Consider the following 19,932-nt stretch of genomic DNA (forward strand, 5'->3'; position numbering starts at 1 on the left):
TTAGTATTGATAAGTAAACTTGAGTCAAAGATTGCTGCAACTCCACCTCCTCGGCCCGTGCCTCGGGCAATATGAGTATTGATATGGCTGGGTGGAGTGGCCTCATTTATGCTGACATATTCTTCATGTCTCAACCAAGTTTCAGTGAGACAGCATATATTATAATCTGATATTAAATCATTTACCAGTATTGCTTTAGATGCTAGAGATCTTATGTTTAAGAGACCACATTTAATCTTCCTGTTTTGTTGCACTGTAGTAGTTGTTACATTTACTTTTATTAGGTTATTATGTATGACACCTCTATTAGGATTTACCTTAAATTGTCCTTGGGCAGACACACACACCGTTAATATTGGGTATTTTATTGGGTTCGGGATTCCTATGGATGACTGCCTAGGAGAGAGCGCAGAGACTGCGACTCTGCCTCCTGGTCTCAACTCCAGTTTGTCATGGATTAAGTCCACAGAGCCCTGAAATGTTTGAAATGTTTGCCGAAATGAGATTTGCACCTTCCAAAGTAGGATGAATGCCGTCTCTCTTAATCAGACCAGGTTTTCCCCAGAAGGCTGTCCAATTATTCACGAAGCCCACATTGTTTGCTGGGCACCACCAAGACAACCAGCGCTGAAATGATGACATGCGGCTATACATGTCATCATTGATCAGATTGGGGAGGGGACCAGAGAAGATTACGGTGTCCGACATTGTTTTAGCATAACTACACACCGACGCCACATTAAGTTTGGTGCATTCTGATTGGCGTAAACGAACATCATTACCACCGACGTGAATAACAATCCTACTGTATTTACGTTTATTTTTAGCCAGCAGTTTAAGATGCGCCTCAACGTCGCCCGCTCTGGCCCCCGGAATGCATGTGACTGTGGACGCTTCGGTCTCTAAATTCACGTGTCTCATAATAGAGCTACCAATAACCAGAGTTGGCTTCTCAGCGGGTGTCTCGCTGAGTGGGGAATATCTGTTAGATACGTGAACGGGTTGGTGGGGACCTGCGGGTTTCGCGTTATGCCCCTTCTGAACAGTCACCCATTCTCCCTGCTGCTCGGGAGTTGCCGGAGGACGGCTAAGAGGAGCAACCTTTTGCCGGTCCGCACCGGCTAACATGGGCTTTACTGTAGCTGAGTTATTTTCTAAGATGCGGAGCCGGGCTTCTATGGCTATGATTCCCGCCTCCAACCTAACAACTATACTACATTTAACACACTAGCCATCAAGCTAAAGTAGCTACCGTTAGCAAACCCGAAAAGAGTGTAGGCAACTGTGGAGTTACAGTCGCTAAGAGAAGGAGAGTTTGTGAGTGCTTAAGCTGTAGTAACGTGTGATTACAACGTCAGGCAGTTGCCGTGATCAAGAGTTTTAAAACGATCGATTAAGTTAAGATAATAAGCTATCAGCAACAGAACAGGCACACGGGATACCCGGAGATGACAACAACAACCGGAAGTTACAACATGCTTACCGCAATGGTGGTCCGCTTCACTGAGTTCATCTTCATCTTCATCCTGCTCCTGTGACATTGAACAGATCGGAGAGTTTGAACCAAAATCTAAGCGAATGATGGATTGAATCTAAGGATGGAGATTTCAGATCAATAAGCAACAGAAAACAAATGTGTTTACTGCATGTTTGACAAAAAGGTATCAATTTCAACTGCTAAACTTAAACTACAAACTCTAAAATATCACAGATTAAATCACCTTTCAGTTTAAATTAAAGATCATTGAACCAAATGATAAAGCCTCAGAGAAAAGATATTTATTTTGAAGTAAGCGAGGAGGTTTGATTTTGATGTTGTGCAACAAGGTGTGTTTAGAATCCTGGAGGTAAAGGAGCTCCAGGTAGCCAGCTCAGACCCTGTGGAGCGCTTTGAAGTGCATCGAAGAAAAGAGTCTCAACAGCTCGACCTCTCAAGGTCGGTTTTGATTTATTGCTTGTTGCATGCGTCTTGGAGTCTTCCATATTAATGACCAGAATTAGGTTAATGGAGTCATAAGAGACTGCTCTGCACTGCAGGTGTATCTCAAAAGCAACTTCAAAATCTTTTAACATCATGAGGATGACTCCTTGGGCAAAGAGCTCACGAAAAGTGATCATCAAAGAGCGGACAAACATTAGACCTGTTTTGCAAACTACAAGCCCTTTCACCTGAACACTTTATATAGATATGTATATAGGAAACTAAAAATACTGAACTCAGAGTACAAATCAGATGCCCTTGCAACGACTATTGTTATTTTTAATGAATACAATTTGCAGCCCGTCTGGACTGCAAGCGTATCGAACTCTTTTCCACTTGTAAGTCTCACTCTACAGATACATTCTAATTTGATCATAAACAGTTGTCTGCACTTGCATATCCAAACACAATGCAGCTGTCCACTGGCTGCTAAGCTAACAGCTCAGTAGCTCCCCTCATGCTGTTGAGAGAACATGATCTGCTGTAGTCAGCACTCTGTACAGTGTGTCATTGGCTGAGCAATAGACCTGAATACATTTTCGTTCCTGGGCAGACGGGGCTACATTAGTGTCGAGCTTCGATTCAAACGACGATAACTCTAAGGTTTGATTTAATGAATACAAACCTTAGTGGTCTTACCTCAAGTTGTTGATGTAACTGATGCAGTTGATAAATTGCCGCCCTACCGACTGGTTATGAATAGTGAGGAGTCAGCAGTTAATGAGTGAAGGTGTGAAACTATAGATAACATGTATTTGTTTAAAGTGTGAGTCACCACAACCTGGTCCTGGAACATAACGTTTAAATTGAGCACACAAATATTAGGTTAATGTGGGCTTTCATAATATCAGGTTTTCATTGCAAGATTATTGTGGTCAAAATAATAAATGATATTGTGATATAGGACATTTGGGATACAAATATAATAGTGCTATCAGTCAAGGCCATGTTTAACTTATATTTGTCTATTTGTTTTTTTTGGGCAAATTAATAAAATAAAATAGTTAAATTATTTTGTAATTTTTCTTTGCCTCAAAAATTATTGTAGCAATTGAAATGTGAAGAAGCTCAGTAGTTTAAATAAGAAAAAGATGTTACACTTTTTTGTCAGTGGCTCCGACATTCACAGTGAACACACTCTTGACCTAACCTCTTAGGAGTGAAAGAGCCAAATGTCAAGTTACAATAAAAGGAGAATACAATAGGAGATACACTATGCCTCAAATAATAAAAAAGGACATGAATAGCCCTCTGGTTTATTTTCCATCGGCCTGAAAGGTCAAAAACCACTTAATATATGTTCCCAGATGTCAGAATAGACCTACATGAAATAAATATTTAAAGAAACTGCCACTGTATCCACAAAGTGATCACACACACACACACACACACACACACACACACACACACACACACACACACACACACACACACACACACACACACACACACACACACACACACACACACACACACACACACACACACACTCGGGCCCATATAGCTGGTTGGTTAAATGCCATTACAGCTGACAGTGTGAGTGTGCAGAAGGGCAGCCAGTCATTTAGTGAAGGGTGCTCACAGTGAAGTGTGTGATGGCTGTTAACAGATTTCACATCACCATCCGTCCAGCTCTACAAACAGAGTGATGTCTGTCTGTGTGACACAAAACCCTCTACTGTAGGTTTTATATGAAGAATATAAGGAACTACAGACATAACCAATCAGTAAGAGTGTTTGCCCCTTTCCGTTAAGCTTGCACTGATATTAAAAGAAAGTCTATTCAACTTGCTTAACCTTTATTTGACTGACATAGGTTGCACAGAATTAAAAAGTGTCTCTGTCAAAGGGCAAACTGCATAATGCATCTCAGATAAATCCCCCTGGGGCCGGTTTAATGGCAGCAAACACAACAAAATGAAGAGGGGAAACACCACTTCCTCCTCTGCACTGCGTCCACACCTCCCTAATTTGATCCCGACATAGCGGACAAACTTCCCTACTCCTCTGTTCAGCCTGTAGCCAAATCAAAAAGTTCCACATCATTAACAGCTGAAGGTTGCTACACTGTTAATGAGAGATCCAATTAGCCTTTGCTAAAACAAAGAGAGCCAGAGGGAGAGACTCGGAGGAATAGTTTCCCTCCTGTATAAAATGTGTTGACCCTTGGCCAAGTTTGTACACAACAAGAGATAAGGGCAACTGAGAAAAAGAAACATCAGGAAGAGGGACGAGGATAGAAAGAGTTGAACCTTGAGTTGAGGTGCTAGCTTTTGCACCAATGGCAAGTGGAAAATCAAATTTTAAAACATCTCTTATAGACTTGTACTATCAGGATGTACTTTATCAGGTAGCCATTTTGTGCTTCTCAGGTGTTTGTGTTCAGGTGGTCATCACTCACATCAACTGAACCAATGAAAGAGCCCCAGCAGGACGTAAATAATAAGAGCTAAAGGGCTCCGTGGGGTCCCAGTGTCCCCGCTGTGCATCCAGCCAGCGCAGAATACACCGTGCCTTCACCACAAAGCTATTACATTCACGATTTATAGGCATCATGGAATAATTTTGGGTGAAATTAGAGACTACAGGCACTGTGAGAATGGGATAAAAAGGTTTGAATTGCAACTTCAGCCCAAGGCTTTTTCTGCTTGCCTCATGTTGTGACAGGTCACGCATCACAGAAAACAAATTGCCCTGCTCCAATGTGGATGCCTCCTTAGACACACACACAGGTGCTAACACTGGCATATAGTGGAACATGCAGACACCCAACAGAAGCAGAGTTCACAGGCACACTGAGTCTCACACTGCCCTGTTGATCCTGATTTGTCTTGGAATGCCGCCGGTTGGTTTCAATGCAAACTCTTGTAGTCAGACACGGACATTTTAAACTTTAGAGGCTGAAGAGGATCACCTTAATGCACCATTTGGGTCTCTGTGAGGAGGCTGATCCGTCCTCTGCCCATGTCTGTAGACTTTGTGCTTGGACGAACGAAGCAAACTTTACCCTTTGAGGGCCGTCTATACCCAGCTTGATGAACACTTGATGTTATTATTTTTACGTCTGACATTATTTTCATGATAGCCTATTTCTGTTGGATAGGTGTTATGTTTTTTTTTTACCCTAAAACATTATTTCTTTCATCAGAAACTGTGGTAGTGGTTACCACAAGCAGTTAACGTTTTTCATGAAACATCCTGTCCACCGGCGTCCATCTTTTCAATTATTTTAGGACATGTTTCTATTTCTATGGAAATGACATCTTTATTGATAATCCTAAAGCATTCATTGGACAACCGTCCATCCAATGAGTGCAACAACAGACCTGTTTGTGTCTAAGAACAAATGAGAAATATGAATGGTGATTAAGATCTGGAACCAGGCTAGTCTAAAGGTAAAGAATGACTTTGATGATTTGTGATTTTAATTTAGTTGACTGACTGTAGTTTCATTGTCTATACAAGCAAATGAATGTGCTTTTAAATTAAGCTCTTGCAAACCCTTTTTTATGGCTAAATCGAACGGTAAGGAGTATTGTTTTATTAGGAATTTATTTCTCCAATCTCTTTCCCTGTCATTAACAGCATTGTTAAGGTGTGCTATCTAGAGCACAGTCTGTTTGGAGGTCTGTTCGGAGGTCTATTAGAGCAGCAGAGAAGCGATAGGAAAAAGAATGAAAGAGACAAAGCAACATTATTTCACACCGTGTCAGAGAGAGCTGCTGGCAAATTAAAGAAGAAGAAGAAAGAGCAGCACCCTAAAAATGTTTTAGGGGCACTTTTATTTCTTCTTCTTCAAATTTATCTCTTCCACACTGCTTCCTTTTCTTCTTTTAATCAACTCCTTCCCTCATACCCCCAGACCCCCCGTTTATCAGCCTCCATCTCGATCTTTCTCTCCTCTATTTATCTCCGTCTGCTCTCTGAAAGCTCATCTGAAGCACAGCGAAGTCTCGAGGGACTGCAGACCTCTCCGTCTCCATCAACCTCTTCCCTCCTGCATTCTCCTCCTTCCTGTCTTTCTTCTCAGAGTTGACAAATCAGCAGAGAGAGTAGGGGGAAGCTTGGTTTTCCAAGTGACACGCTCACTGCAGTACAAGGTGACCAAAAATGTGTCACGGCAATGAAAAATGGCGGAGACTTAGAACCACCAGATAGGAGAAATTATAGGATCCTTTGCAGCGATATATTATATGGTTATGGACGGTATATGGTTCTCTTTCACTGTTCGTACTACAAAAAAAGGCAACAAGCTTTTCCTTAACATACTAAGGGATTTTGATGACTAGATCAATATTTTGTGATATGTTTTACCCTTATCAGTTCAATTGACAACAGTGACAAAACTAATACAGTGATAGCTAATATTTCTGCACATTTAAAATGTTCAAACTTTGAGCTGTGCACCTGCTTTTGGGTTTATCTGAATAATTCATGCACATTTGACGCGGACTGCTGCTTGTATCTGGTCCTTGTCAGTGCAGAATGATAGAGATGGCACATAAAGGCGCTGGTGTGTGGAGAAATAAACCAACAGCCTGCCAGAGGGCAAAAAAACCCAGTGTCCAGGGAAACGCTTTCATCAAGTCCTGCTCATAAAAGACGATTTACGACCATCTGGGGCTTTGACCAAGGCTGAGGTGTGTTTGTGTGCATATGGGCGCCAGCCTATTTTGTGTTCATAAGGCTGTGATCATAACTCACTCCGACGAGAGAAAAAGTGAGAAGAGAACCTGGTAAAAACCCATCAATGTGTTTCAGCGCCTGAATAGATTTTAACATGGTGACCAATGCGTCTTGTAAAATCCAAGATGTTTTACCTGTCAATACACACACACACACACACACACACACACACACACACACACACACACACACACACACACACACACACACACACACACACACACACACACACACACACACACACACACACCCCGTGCTGTTTAGTCCCTGCAAAATCATACTCAATGCAGAAATCAACACCTTTCAAACTTTGAGAAAATTGTACACTGGTACAAAATTCGTACAAAAATAATGTTTTAAATGTAAGTGTAAATGAAGGCTACCTGTCTTACGAGCAACACATCCAATCACCATCTAATGGGACGATCAACCTAAATAATGCAGTTTCATGTTATCCTTTAGCAGGTAAGTACAGTAGACATTATCATTGTCTTTGTTTCTAAGGTCACTGGATACGCTTCTGCAATGATAAAATGGCACCTGGCGGATTATTTCAATGCTCTCCACTTGAATTTTTCACATAATGGTTGTGAATAGAAATGCCGATTTATCAGATATTTATTTAATTGATTTTCTATAAATGAGGTTCAGTTTAGTGCTATGTTTGGATGGAAACATGGCTACAGGTGTATTGTGTTTGTCTGATTAGACCGGTACAGACTGGTGAGGTTGATTTCACTGATTAGCACTTCTTCATGTAGAAGGAGCAACATGTGTTTGGGTTATTGTGTGCGAGTCAAATCACCTGCTGAGCTCAAAACCCCCCCACGGCACATTCGGATGCACTCAAGTACACCTTACATTTCTGATGTGTTTGTTGATATGTTGAACATGGATGTTACTTAACACAATTAATATAAAAACATATAATGATCCTGGATGTTCTATTTTCCGTATGGCCTGGCCCAGTGTGCTTTCTGGTTGGAATTACAAAAGCTTGAAGTTTCATACATTATATATTAAACCTTTATCTTTTTTTTTACTTTAATCTGAATGCTTTTGAACTATAGTCTTTGCACACTTGCTCCCAGCGTGTGGTGTGCAGCGTGGTCGGGAGACATTGAATACACATTGGATAAGCCTCAAACTTATCGTTAATCCTATTTTTTGTAAATGATCTAACTCAACACAAAATACCATGCATACATTTTATAAATAAAAATCTTTTTTTTGTATTTTGATATTAATTATAACGATTTATCTCCTGTGAATAACTGAGACTTAAGGGGGTATTTCAGAAAATTGTCTTGAAACATGCTAAACATCATAACAAATAGTTTGAAAAGATTCCAAGTCAGCTCATATTGTGGAAAGCAAAAAGTGACGGTGCTTTTTTAACCAGACATTTGATAACACAGGAGATTTAAATATTCCTGTGATGAGGAATGGTTGATGCAGCAATCATTATTTTATTGCAGCTTATAAAAATATAATATATATTTAAATAAAGTACTTGCAAATGCAACCAACACTATCGCAGCCTACACATAATGAGTGACTATCACCGTCTCGTGAAAATTCAAATCAGAGCAACTGAATTTGCATCCCACCTGCCTGAACAAGCCGGGATTAGCAGAGACAATCAGAACACATGCAGAGTGAGAGATGAGATGTGAATAGCATCTATCCCCAGGCTGATGAATAACACAGCATTTCGTTTTTTAAAGAGTACACAGCCGTTTTGTTACACTTACACGGAGCAGAAAACAGACTTGATCACAGGGTGAAAACCAGCTGACATCCTGACAGATATGTGTTGATTATTTTATTACAGCGATGACACAGGAAGCCGGCAACAAAACAAAACATTCAATCACAGCAGGTTTCCCGATGGGAGACCACGCCACTTGTTGATACATGATACAACTTGACTAGATAAATATTCTCTGGAGAAGTTTCACTACCACTTTTTGATGGTTTGAAGTGAAAGTGAACTGAATCCAATTAATCTTTGAATGAGCACTCATAATGCTGAAAGCAGACACTCGACTGTTAGGAGTTTAGAAATGCTGCTGTCCATGGTGCTGAAGAGATTATTTCAATGTGACATGGTTTATAAACAGTTATGCAATGAAATACAAATAATAGTGACAAATATTCACGTTAGTTAACTGTGATACCTTCCAAGTTGGATAATACACTTTTGTAATAGAATATGTGAAGACTTTCTCTCCATCTCAAAGGGTATTATCCTGATGACTTCAAGTGTTAAAGGGAAAGGGGAAGTTAACAAATCAGGAAAGGTCAAACAAATTTGCTTTCAAATGTTGATCAAATCCATTGTATGAGAATAGAAAATAGGGATGCATGCTGATGCACAATATTATTCAAAATGTAGAGTTTAATTACTGGCACATTCATTTCATGTGGCACTTTTTGTCGCTATCTCTGCAGTGAGGACACAGCGCACTACCGGCTAATGGCTAAACAAAAAATGGACAGGAGGGGATCATCAATAGAGCTGAGGTGGAGCTAGCGGTTAGCGACCTGTGAGGGCCCTAAACCGTCACTCAAAGCAGCCCCTCCCTTAATATTTTAACTTTTTAAGTCTCAACATAATTTAAATGGGTGAGTTATACACAAAATTAACATAAATGTATCGATAGAGAACAAATCTTGCTTACTTTGGTGCTGGGCAGGTAGCTACGTAAGGACTGAATCAAAACAGTAAAGTTAAACCAAAAGCAATGAACTACAAGATGTAAAACCACTCTGTGGCGATAGAGAGTTGGTTGAAAATTCTGACATTATCATTTATCAACATATTGAATACAGGAGATAAAAAATGTAATGGTAAATAGCCAATATATTGACTCCGTTGTTGGCCTGATAGGTACATAACAATGCACCTCCATCTCCATCGCTTCTTTGTACCTTAACGAGTATCAGTGTGAGGTTGTTGTTGTTGATAATAAACGGCAAGAGTACCCAGCTAGAAATGTTTGGTTCTAAAAACATTCTGAGAATGTTAGTCATTGTTCTAGGAAGGTTTTCAGCGGGAAGTTTTTGTTTGGTTCCCCGAACGTTCTTCTGAAAGGTAGGATAACGTTCTCTAAAAACATTCTTAAAATGTTTGGTGATAAGTGTTAGAACATTATGCCCTCCTATTCTTAAAACGTTTTCAGCGGGAAGTTTTATTTTGGTTCCCAGAACGTTCTTCTGAAAGGTAGGATAACGCTCTCTAAAAACATTCTTAAAATGTTTGGTGATAACCTTCCTAAAATGTTTTTGATAACATTGTTAGAACATTATGCCCTACTGTTCTTAAAAAAATTTCAGCTGCAAGTTAGATTTTTTATGTTGCCAGAATGTTATTATTTTAGAGAAGGATAAGATGGTTTATGATAAAAAAAAAGTATGCAAATGTTCTGTGGTAACAATTTACTAAAGTATGTTTACATTATTAGAACATAAAGACATAATATTCCTGTAATTGTTCAACTCAAAATTCCTGGGTAAGTGGACTGACCACTGTGGTCATTAGGATGATTATGATAGTTGACTTAACTATTGGAATTTGACTATTAGCACATGTAAAAGGATGACTAGGAATCAGCTGGTGAAAGTAACATTTGTTTATTAGAAAAGGTGAGCTGGGAGTGGAGGTTGGTTATGGCGGCAGTGGGAAACAGTTGTTCCAGGGTGGGTTGAGAGGCCTGGCTGGTCTTGGGAGTGTGGAAGGCCTTGGATTCCTCCTGGGAGAGACACAAAAATGAGTGTGAGGCAAAAGCAGGCAAAGTTGTCAAAGAATATGCTGGTAAAAAGGTAGAGCGGCACGCAACAAACCGTTCATGGCAACAATCCGGCAGGGAATGAGTGCAGGCTGCAGGTTTTCATAGTGTGGCTGACGAGCAGGTTGCAGGTGTGGTTGATTGGAGATTGCTCCCAGCCGTGTAGAGCAGACTAGCAGGCAGTTGGGGGGGGGGGGGGGGGGGCACTAACCCACTAACAGGGGTTTCAGGGACGGGCAGTGATAGTCGGTCCATTCTTCTATATGTCTGTCTTTGGTTTTCTAAGTGTTATTCCATCCATATGACAATAGAGATACGTATGTACATAAACAACAAAAACACTTGGGGTATAATGTTCGAACAATGTTATCACCAAACATTTTAAGAATGTTTTTAGAGAACGTTATCCTACCTTTCAGAAGTACATTCTAGGAACCAAAGTAAAACTTCTCGATGAAACCATTCCTAGAACAATGAATGGTAACATTCTCAAAATGTTTTTAGAACCAACAATGTCTATCTGGGAACTCAGACATGCCTACGCAAACATGCAATATCATGAATTACGTGATTATTTTTTTCTAAAAACGAAAATGTGGTGACATCAGATTTCTTTTAAACATCCTTTTCAAACAAATGCATCAACTTTGTTTTTTAAAGTGCACTACAAATAAATCTGACGTTGACCATGACCCTGTTAATATTTTCTCATCACAGGAACATTTTATAAAAAAATAATAACCTCCTGAAAAAATTATCCAAATGTTGCTTTCAAAATGTTCTTCTTTGGTTAACATGTAACATTGAGGGAACGTTTTATAAGAGAACATCTTTAATGTGTTACCCCAACAACGTCCAAAACACATCCTTAGAATGTTGCAGGCAAAACGTTCCACCTTTGTTGACTTATCACATTAAAAGGAACATTTTGTAAAACACTTTCTGTCATCTCAGGCCTCAATAACATCCTGAAAACATTTGCAGAATGTTGCTTGGAGAATGTTCTTCATTTTTTATCATGTAACATTAAAGGAACGTTTTATAAAACCCTTTCTGTCATCTCAGGCCTCAATAACATCCTGAAATGTTTTTCAGAATGTTGCTTTGAAAATGTTTTTCATTTGTTATCATGTAACATTGAGGGAACGTTTTATAAAGAACATCTTTAATGTGTTACCCAACAACGTCCAAAACACATCCTTAGAATGTTGCAGGGAAAACGTTCCACCTTTGTTAACATATCACATTAAAGGAATGTTTTATAAAAAAACTTTCTGTCATCTCAGGCCTCAATAACATCCTCAAAACATCCTCTGAATGTTGCAGTTAAAACGTTATGTCTTAGTTAACCTTAAACCTAATAGGAACATTATTTGAAAAAATAAACATCTAAACTAAAAAGGTTCTTTGAACATCAGATTAAAACGTTTCTTTAAAACCTTATTAGAACCAATAGGTAACGTTAGCCAAAGTTGTGAGAACGTTCCCCGCTAGCTGGGTAGTCACTATCTGACATTGATGCTTGTGTATAAACTGGAGTTTCGGCTACTCAGATAAACTATACTGCTCTCATCAAGAGATTTATTCTGCTTCTAATTTAAAATTGGGTTGAAATACCACCTCACACACGCATTGGTTGTATTGCTGAATGTCACTTTACAGCCAGGCTGACCTAGATAAAGCCTCGGGGAGGAAAAGTGTCCTGCACCTTCAGACTGAAGCCATGTTTCAGTTTTAATTAGAGGGAAGAACTTTATCTCCCTCTCAGCCCTTCTCTCCCTCGCTCTGTTCCCTTCAGCCACCTGGCCGAGGCAGCAGCAGAATGTAAATTGGGGTTTGGGCTTTAATTGGATACTGTACATGCTGGGAAGGATCTACACACACACTCACACAGACCTGCTGTCTCATATTGAAAGGTTGTACTGGAGGATACTGGCAGAAGATCGCTGGACAAGGGAAGCTCGGAAAAGCCAAGCAAATTGGCTGTGATGTTCCAGTGTACCTTGCTTTGTTTTACCTCCTTAATGGAGACAGTGTGCAGTTTGGACATGCTTGAAAATAAGGGTCAGCAGTTTATGGATATCTGTTAATAGAAATACAGTAGTTAAATAACTGACTGTAAAACAGAAACCAAAGAAAACGTCAGAAACGACTCCATGCGTCATTATTGAAACCAACTAATCCAATTGTGTTGCTATTCATTTGTCAGCTGCCTTTGCATCTACAAACACTTACAAAAAAACGGACTAATCAACACAGTTTCCAGGCAACCATGTGGACACTCCATGCACTTCTATACTAGCTTTTTTGAGTACAAAAGTATGGTGGCCCACAGGTGCAAACGTGTTACAATGGCCCAACACATTTACATTGGGAGAGACGTACTGCAGATTCAAAAGCTATACACAAATGTGCCAAAACACATGCAAATGAAGAAACATCTTCACCAACTTGACAACACATGCCCAGCGTTTACTAAAAGCGCTGCCAAAACGAAACGAAACGCTGCAAAAACGAAACGAAACGCTGCAAAAACGAAATGCTGCAAAAAGCAAAACACAACGGAAACCAGGGGACATTAAAAAGGTGATGCACACAGCTGGGACCAGAGCACTTTTTTTACATTTGTTATAAAGTTTGCCAACAGTCACTGGAAACCTACCTAAAATGTACGTTTTGTTGCGTTATTTGAACAATGTGATTGCATAATTCTTTCCAATATTATTGCAGATCTGCTGTAAGTTAGCTAGCTTACATAGTTATTTCAAATAAAATACAATAAATACTTTTAACAAAAGCAAATCGAAGAATATTTGTTAAAAATAATTACAAGTTACTGTATCTATTAACGTACATTTACCATCTATACCCAGTGAGTAACCAGAAAAGACAGTGATTGGGTGAAGTGTGAAAAGCACTGTGAAAAGCACTGGAGGTCAAAATGTTGATGTGATGCGAGGGTCATGATGGCTTCGGAGGTACAAGCTGATTTAGGATAAGAATCAGCTCCAGTTAGCAACTAAATCTGGAGCCAGCTGAGGGCCGGTGCCATCCTTTCATTCTTTGGTTGATTCTGACATGGCATTCATTACAAGGCTGGCACCGGATTTAGACCACTGTTTGGACAAGACATTTTGCCTGCGTGGGTAGGATGCCAGTGCTGCACATTTCCCAAAATGTTGAAGTGTTCCTTCAAGGATAAGGGAAAATAAAGTTCAAACCAGTCTTATCCATCCATCTTCTACCGCTTATCCTAGTTGGGTCGTGGAGGTATAAGTTCCAGTACAAACCAGTCTAATCATCCTTCAAAATGGCAATGTGTGTGTGTGTGTGTGTGTGTGTGTGTGTGTGTGTGTGTGTGTGTGTGTGTGTGTGTGTGTGTGTGTGTGTGTGTGTGTGTGTGTGTGTGTGTGTGTGTGTGTGTGTGTGTGTGTGTGTGTGTGTGTGTGTGTGTGTGTGTGTGTGTGTGTGTGTGTGTGTGTGTGTGTGTGTGTGTGTGTGTGTGTGTGTGTGTGTGTGTGTGTGTGTGTGTGTGTGTGTGTGTGTGTGTGTGTGTGTGTGTGTGTGTGTGTGTGTGTGTGTGTGTGTGTGTGTGTGTGTGTGTGTGTGTGTGTGTGTGTGTGTGTGTGTGTGTGTGTGTGTGTGTGTGTGTGTGTGTGTGTGTGTGTGTGTAGAGAGAGATAGTCTTTTTTGGGAACTCTTACTTGCAGGGAGCCAGTTGCCTCTGTGAATTTAGCAGGTGACAGTGACAAACTGTTGTTTATTCTGCATTTGTGGGTGCTCTGTGTGTGTGAGTTCACTCTACCTTAGCTTATTGAAACACACTCATACACATACACATACACACACACAATGACATGCACACACCCAGTGGGAGATGCTTCAAAGCGTGGCGTCGCTGTCGGCTGTATTGCTTTGTGTTTCATGTGTCCTCTATTTTTCTACCAGGCACCCTCCCCCTTTCTCCCCCCTACTTACCCATTCTTTATTAATGGCCCAGATGTGGCGGAGGCACACGGGGAGCTCATTACACAGAAGACAACACAGAGCAGTTGTTTCCATATTCAAACATTTTGGGAGGAGGCGCTTTCATGTAATATGTAACCAAACCAGTGTACAGCTTCTAAAACTAACAATGCTGTTTGTTCGACAGTTTCCGCTCTATGTTTGATTAGGTGAGAGGAAGGTGGAGGAAGAGGAAGACATACATTATGTAACTTTATTTAGCTGCAGACAGGGCACAAGTTTCAGGAAGGGGGAAGGAAGTGAGGATGAGGGGGGTGAGGTGACTGAGGGAGAGGTGATGATAAGATGGAGGAAGACATACAGGGTTACGGTTGAGAAGGAGGAGAGATTTAAGTGAGGAGGGCAGGAAAGAAAGAGGGCAGGTGGACACGAAGAGTGGGAGGAGAAAGCAAGTGGGTGAGAAGGTTTTACAAAAAGAGGTGAAGAATGCAGAGAAAATGATGGAGTGAAGAATAGCATGGTAGGGTGGAGGAGGAAAAAGAGGACACCAAATATGACAAGGTAATGAAGGGGAGGAGATGAGTGGACACAGATGGGAAGAAGTAATGAGGACTAGGAGGCTTAAGAGGGAAACAAGAAGGAGGGAAAAGACAAGGAGGGGGAGAGAAAGGGCGAGGAGGTGGGGCAGCAGGGAGAAGATAAGGAAAATACTTGAGGGAGTGGAGAAAAATATAAAACTTTAAAAAGATGAGCCGTTCAGTGAATGGGATTAGGAGGAGGGTGTGAGGGAGGGTGCTGATAAGTGAAAAAGATGTGATTAAGAGTTGAGGCTGGAGGAGGAGGAGGGGGAGGAGGAGAACATGTGCAACAAAAAGAGGTGAAGAAAGAGAAGGCCCAAGAAAAGAGCTGAAGAAGAGGAGGAGGTAACCTACAAAGAGGTGAAGAAAGAGGCAAATAGGGTGGTGTAGGAACTGTAAGCAAAGAAGGAGATGAGGGAGAAAGATGAGAAGTGAGTGAGAGAAAAGAGAAGGATAAAGTGTGGGAGGAAGTGAAAAAAGTAGGTGAAGAAGAGGTGAGGAGGAGGTGGGCGCCAGGAGTCAGAGTCACTGTCATCACAAAAATGTTCATGTTGATCCTAGGTGTGAATGCAGCAAATCTGTGTGCGTGTGTGTGTCAACATTTCCACAGTCTTTATCAGCCTCCTGTTTGGGATTGTGTCGCCCTGTGACCCTGAGTTAACACCAGTACAGATTCATTTCCATACAATAACAATTCCTGCATTGTACGGCCATCAGTGGTTGACATTATTTAAAGTGACACGAATATTTTATCTTGATTTTAACATGTTGAATGTCACCTGCAGCCAAACCCTTAAATCATTTAAGTTTAACTTCAGTGAAATAGGGAAACAAACTTTTTCTTGCCAGCAAAAATTGCTCATAAACACGTTTTTCAGGGGTGAGCTTAAGGATCTAATCTTCCAATTATCATCCTGTATTTATCACAGCGTGTGATTTCCCCGTTTCAAAGTTATAAGATTGAAGTCCTGCTTGATGTGGCGACAGACATGGTTGCCGTGGTAACAGCAAGTGTGGTTTAGTTCTACAGCAAACACTTTGAGCAGCTGCTTTGTCAGAAATACAACAGAAGAGCAGCTGGTGTATCTGTTTACAGTGCAGCCAAACAAACTCATGTTGTTTTAGTGAAGAAGTCAATAAATATTCCATCGGCCATTTCCATCAAGCAAACGCTATCTCGTTTCATTATGCACAATGTTGGAGGTTTTATCTCAACAGCAGGAAAATAGTTGGTAAGCTTGCTAAGGGGTTCAACCTCTATGTGCCATACTTTTCAATCACTCCATGACACTCCCTCTGTTTTGATTGGTCAACTGATTAGAGATGTCTAACCCCTTAGCCTATCATGTACAATGTGTTGGAGCGCTAGTCAATAGAAGCTTGTTTGTTACACAGTGATGTCACTTTGTTCCAAAATAAACAATAGAGTCCAAACAAGGCATTTCAGGCAGGGAGAAGAAACTCACTCTAGTGGTTCTATTGATTTTAGTTTTTGCAGACCATTTACATGCACAAAAACCTATATAGAGAGGCGAAGTCCCTCCCTTTCCGGTGGACCTCCATCGGACCTTATTTCGGAACAATTATGTATTGAAGTCAATGGCGAGAGAAAAGTTATTTTTCGATCCCGTTTGAATTGTGCCACGAATTACACATATGATCACCTCACTATCACCACAATAGGCGCGTTCACACCGGAGTACTTTTAGCCGTACTTTTCCCGTTTAGTTCCGTTAGTGCCTGGAATTTTGGAGAAGCACAGGAGCGGGAATGTCTCTGACAATACATCGCGGCAAAGCAAATTAATAGTTTTCACCGTATTCTATACCATCTGTTAAACAATAAAAAGTTAAATAAACCACAAACTCCCTCTTTAAGCTGATAAAACCATTGTGTGTGTGTGTGTGTGTGTGTGTGTGTGTGTGTGTGTGTGTGTGTGTGTGTGTGTGTGTGTGTGTGTGTGTGTGTGTGTGTGTGTGTGTGTGTGTGTGTGTGTGTGTGTGTGTGTGTGTGTGTGTGTGTGTGTGTGTGTGTGTGTGTGTGTGTGTGTGTGTGTGTGTGTGTGTGTGTGTGTGTGTGTGTGTGTGTGTGTGTGTGTGTGTGTGTGTGTGTGTGTGTGTGTGTGTGTGTGGCGGCTCAGTAGAAGCTGCTGTTATATCAGCAGATATGAGCGAGGCAGTCCTGCTTGTTTGTTCAATCTGTGTCTCCTGCGCTTCAAATCTCATGTAATTAGCTCTGTCATGTGTTCAAGTTCTGTGTGTGTGTGTACAGAGTGTGTGGTGCTTATCGCGGTTCAGCTCATAGTGCAGTGCCTGTCTGAGTGTTATTATGTGGGAATACGGGTGATGCTGATTATGAGTGGCTTCAAGCAGTGATGTACCTGTGCTTATTTTACATCCAAATCACAAAGTACAGAAGTTAACAAGTGCACATTTGCATTAGCTGCGCCCACATGCACATTATGCTGATGGAAAGCACCAGGAACCAACAACAATTATGATTACATGGTTAACCTGTCAGGGGAAAGATATGTGTTCAGAGCCATAAACTTAAAAATAAGACTCAAATGTTTGCTCCTTTACTATGTAATAAAATGAACAGGAAAAGTAATCCTGCTGCCACACAGAAGTTTTAACCATGTCTGTTTGTGCTGATAAGACACAAGGGTTTGAAAAAAATCTCAGTTTTTCCTATTTCTTAAAGCAACAGGAGAGTGGATCGTTTTTTTACATTTACTTCCACTCAGAAGAGCATTTGTAGTTCCCATTAGTGAGGATAAAAGGCCACAATGGGGAGAGAAAACTATGCAATTTAAAATTCATCCACATAAGTGCAGACAAGGCTTTAGAGACAGAATGACAAAAAGGAGGAAATCAGACAGTGAAGTACTTAAAACCCTGGAGACTGATAGAGAGAGAAAATGAGACTATTTCCACTTGTTCCCTTTAGTCTGACCCTTCCTTCACCCTCTCGTCTCCGTCTCTATCCCCCCCTCCCCCTCTCTCTCTGTGTCTGTGTTTCTGTGCTGCACACACACACACAGTGCCACACACAGCTCTGGCTCGCAGTTCACACATAGCCTACAGCATGCTGGGTAAATACATGATAGACACACAATAGAAACTGAGCATGAAGATGCACACATCCGCTGCCCACACACAGTTTGTGAGAGGAACTGTTTGTGGATGTTTGGATGCAGTTGTTGGGTTGCCAGCTGGTGTTGCTGGTTGCCAGGTTTTTTGCAGCTGTCCTTGCTTGTTTACAGCTGCGACCCACACCATCGCTACCCCCATGCCACATTCAGCATCTCCACTCACGGAGCTCTGTCAGAAGGACATGGATACGAAAATGACGAAAATGGTTTGATCAAAAACATCTTGATTTGTATGTATTTTCTATTTTTTTTTTTTTGTTTGTTTGTTTGTTTGTTTGGTTTAGACTCAGCTCTCAAGCTGAAAATATTGGCCATGAAGATATATACTGAAATACCTCTGCAGATCTATGCAGATTTGGGTTTTGCTCCTGCAGAAGTGCCAATAATAAGTATAAAAAATGTCTAAAATCAGCGTGTCAGATGTCTCAGATTTATATTAAGTACATTTAGCCGTGGCAAAATTGCATATAAAATACATTTTTCAAAATTTGGACACAAACAAATGCATACTCACATTATGTAGCACTAATTCATGCAAGGACACGTCTGTGTACATTTTTTTGTATTTCAAGCGACAGATTATTGCTCATCCTGAAGCTGACACGGTCTGTGCATTAGGCTGCACAAACTGTCAAATAAGGGCGCAATGTTTTTTTAAAATCTTTTATTTTATTCATGTTCCCCACAGGATGGTTCTGACTGTGTACGGTGAGCATCTGACCTCAGGACCAACCCCTTTGGTTTGCGGCAAGGCATCCGAAAATGAATGGCTCGATTTCAATAAAACGTACTGGGACTTTTGCACTGAAACAGTTGAATTAAGCAACAATCTACAGAATGAATCTTTTCCAATTTTGATAACTAATCATACCTCCCCTAATTAATTGAAACATGTATTGGTGCATGAGGATTTACTGCTTTTGTTTGTGTTATCATCATTCATTTTTGATTATGTTAAGGTTACGACCGGAAGAACTAGCTATGTAAAAATGTCACTGTTCGTTTTATACATAAAATGATAAACCGATGAATAAAAACAATATAAAACAGACAATTGAGAGTCAGAATCAAAAAGCTATGTACTGTAACACTGTGAAATTGAAGGAAGTAAACACATTAAAGCGCTAAAGCAGGACTTTAAGTCTTGTTTAATTTGAAATAAAAACATAACCTGATCTCAGTCCTGTTTTCCAGCAGTAATAAACCTGTGCACATTCTCTACAGAGGCTTCTTAGTTAAACCCCAACTGTTCTCTCTTAGTCAGGGCTGACTCTCTGCTCAAACCACAGTCCTGTAATGTGGTCTGTATGAGCCTCTGAGCCGCTGAGGAGCCGGAGCAGTTTGGGTCCGGTGCTCAGGCTGATCTACTCATTCACTTTCTATTCCCACACTCACCACAACGTTTGGGGGATTCAGACTAGAGCAGTGTATTATTTCTTCTTTCTTCTTCTTCCTCTCTTCTCTCTCCCTCTTCATGCTCCGCCCCCCTCTACCCTCCTTGGTTTGATATCAAATAAAGATGAAGGTGTCGCCCTAATCGACATTGTTGCCAATTAATCATTTAGCAGTGTTAGTCTAACATCCCGGATTCCAGGTCAGTGCGTCTCACTCCTCGTCCCGCTGCCAGCAGGGTTTAGCCTGGTTGGGCCTGCCTGCTTCAGACTGGCAGCTCTGTCTCTCTGCTGTTGCCAACCAGAAGACCCTCTTTCTGCCCCGGCCCTCCCTCGGGCACCGAGCCTCGATGTGTGCCGGCACTTCCCTGCTGGAGCAGAGGAA

General features: G+C 40.9%; 1 long non-coding RNA gene across 1 annotated transcript in view; it reads left to right on the plus strand.

The window, feature by feature from the left end:
- Nucleotides 1–19,190, plus strand: part of LOC307030329 — a 30,279-nt gene extending 11,089 nt beyond the window's left edge. Inside the window, exons 2-3 of the long non-coding RNA XR_013805621.1 lie at nucleotides 18,268–18,386; nucleotides 18,845–19,190. This is a non-coding gene — a long non-coding RNA (uncharacterized lncRNA). The remainder of the gene's footprint in view (nucleotides 1–18,267; nucleotides 18,387–18,844) is intronic.
- The last annotated feature ends 742 nt before the right edge of the window (nucleotides 19,191–19,932 follow it).

The sequence above is a fragment of the Notothenia rossii genome (assembly GCF_949606895.1).
Source record: "Notothenia rossii genome assembly, chromosome: 2".
Classification (NCBI taxonomy): Eukaryota; Metazoa; Chordata; class Actinopteri; order Perciformes; family Nototheniidae; genus Notothenia; species Notothenia rossii.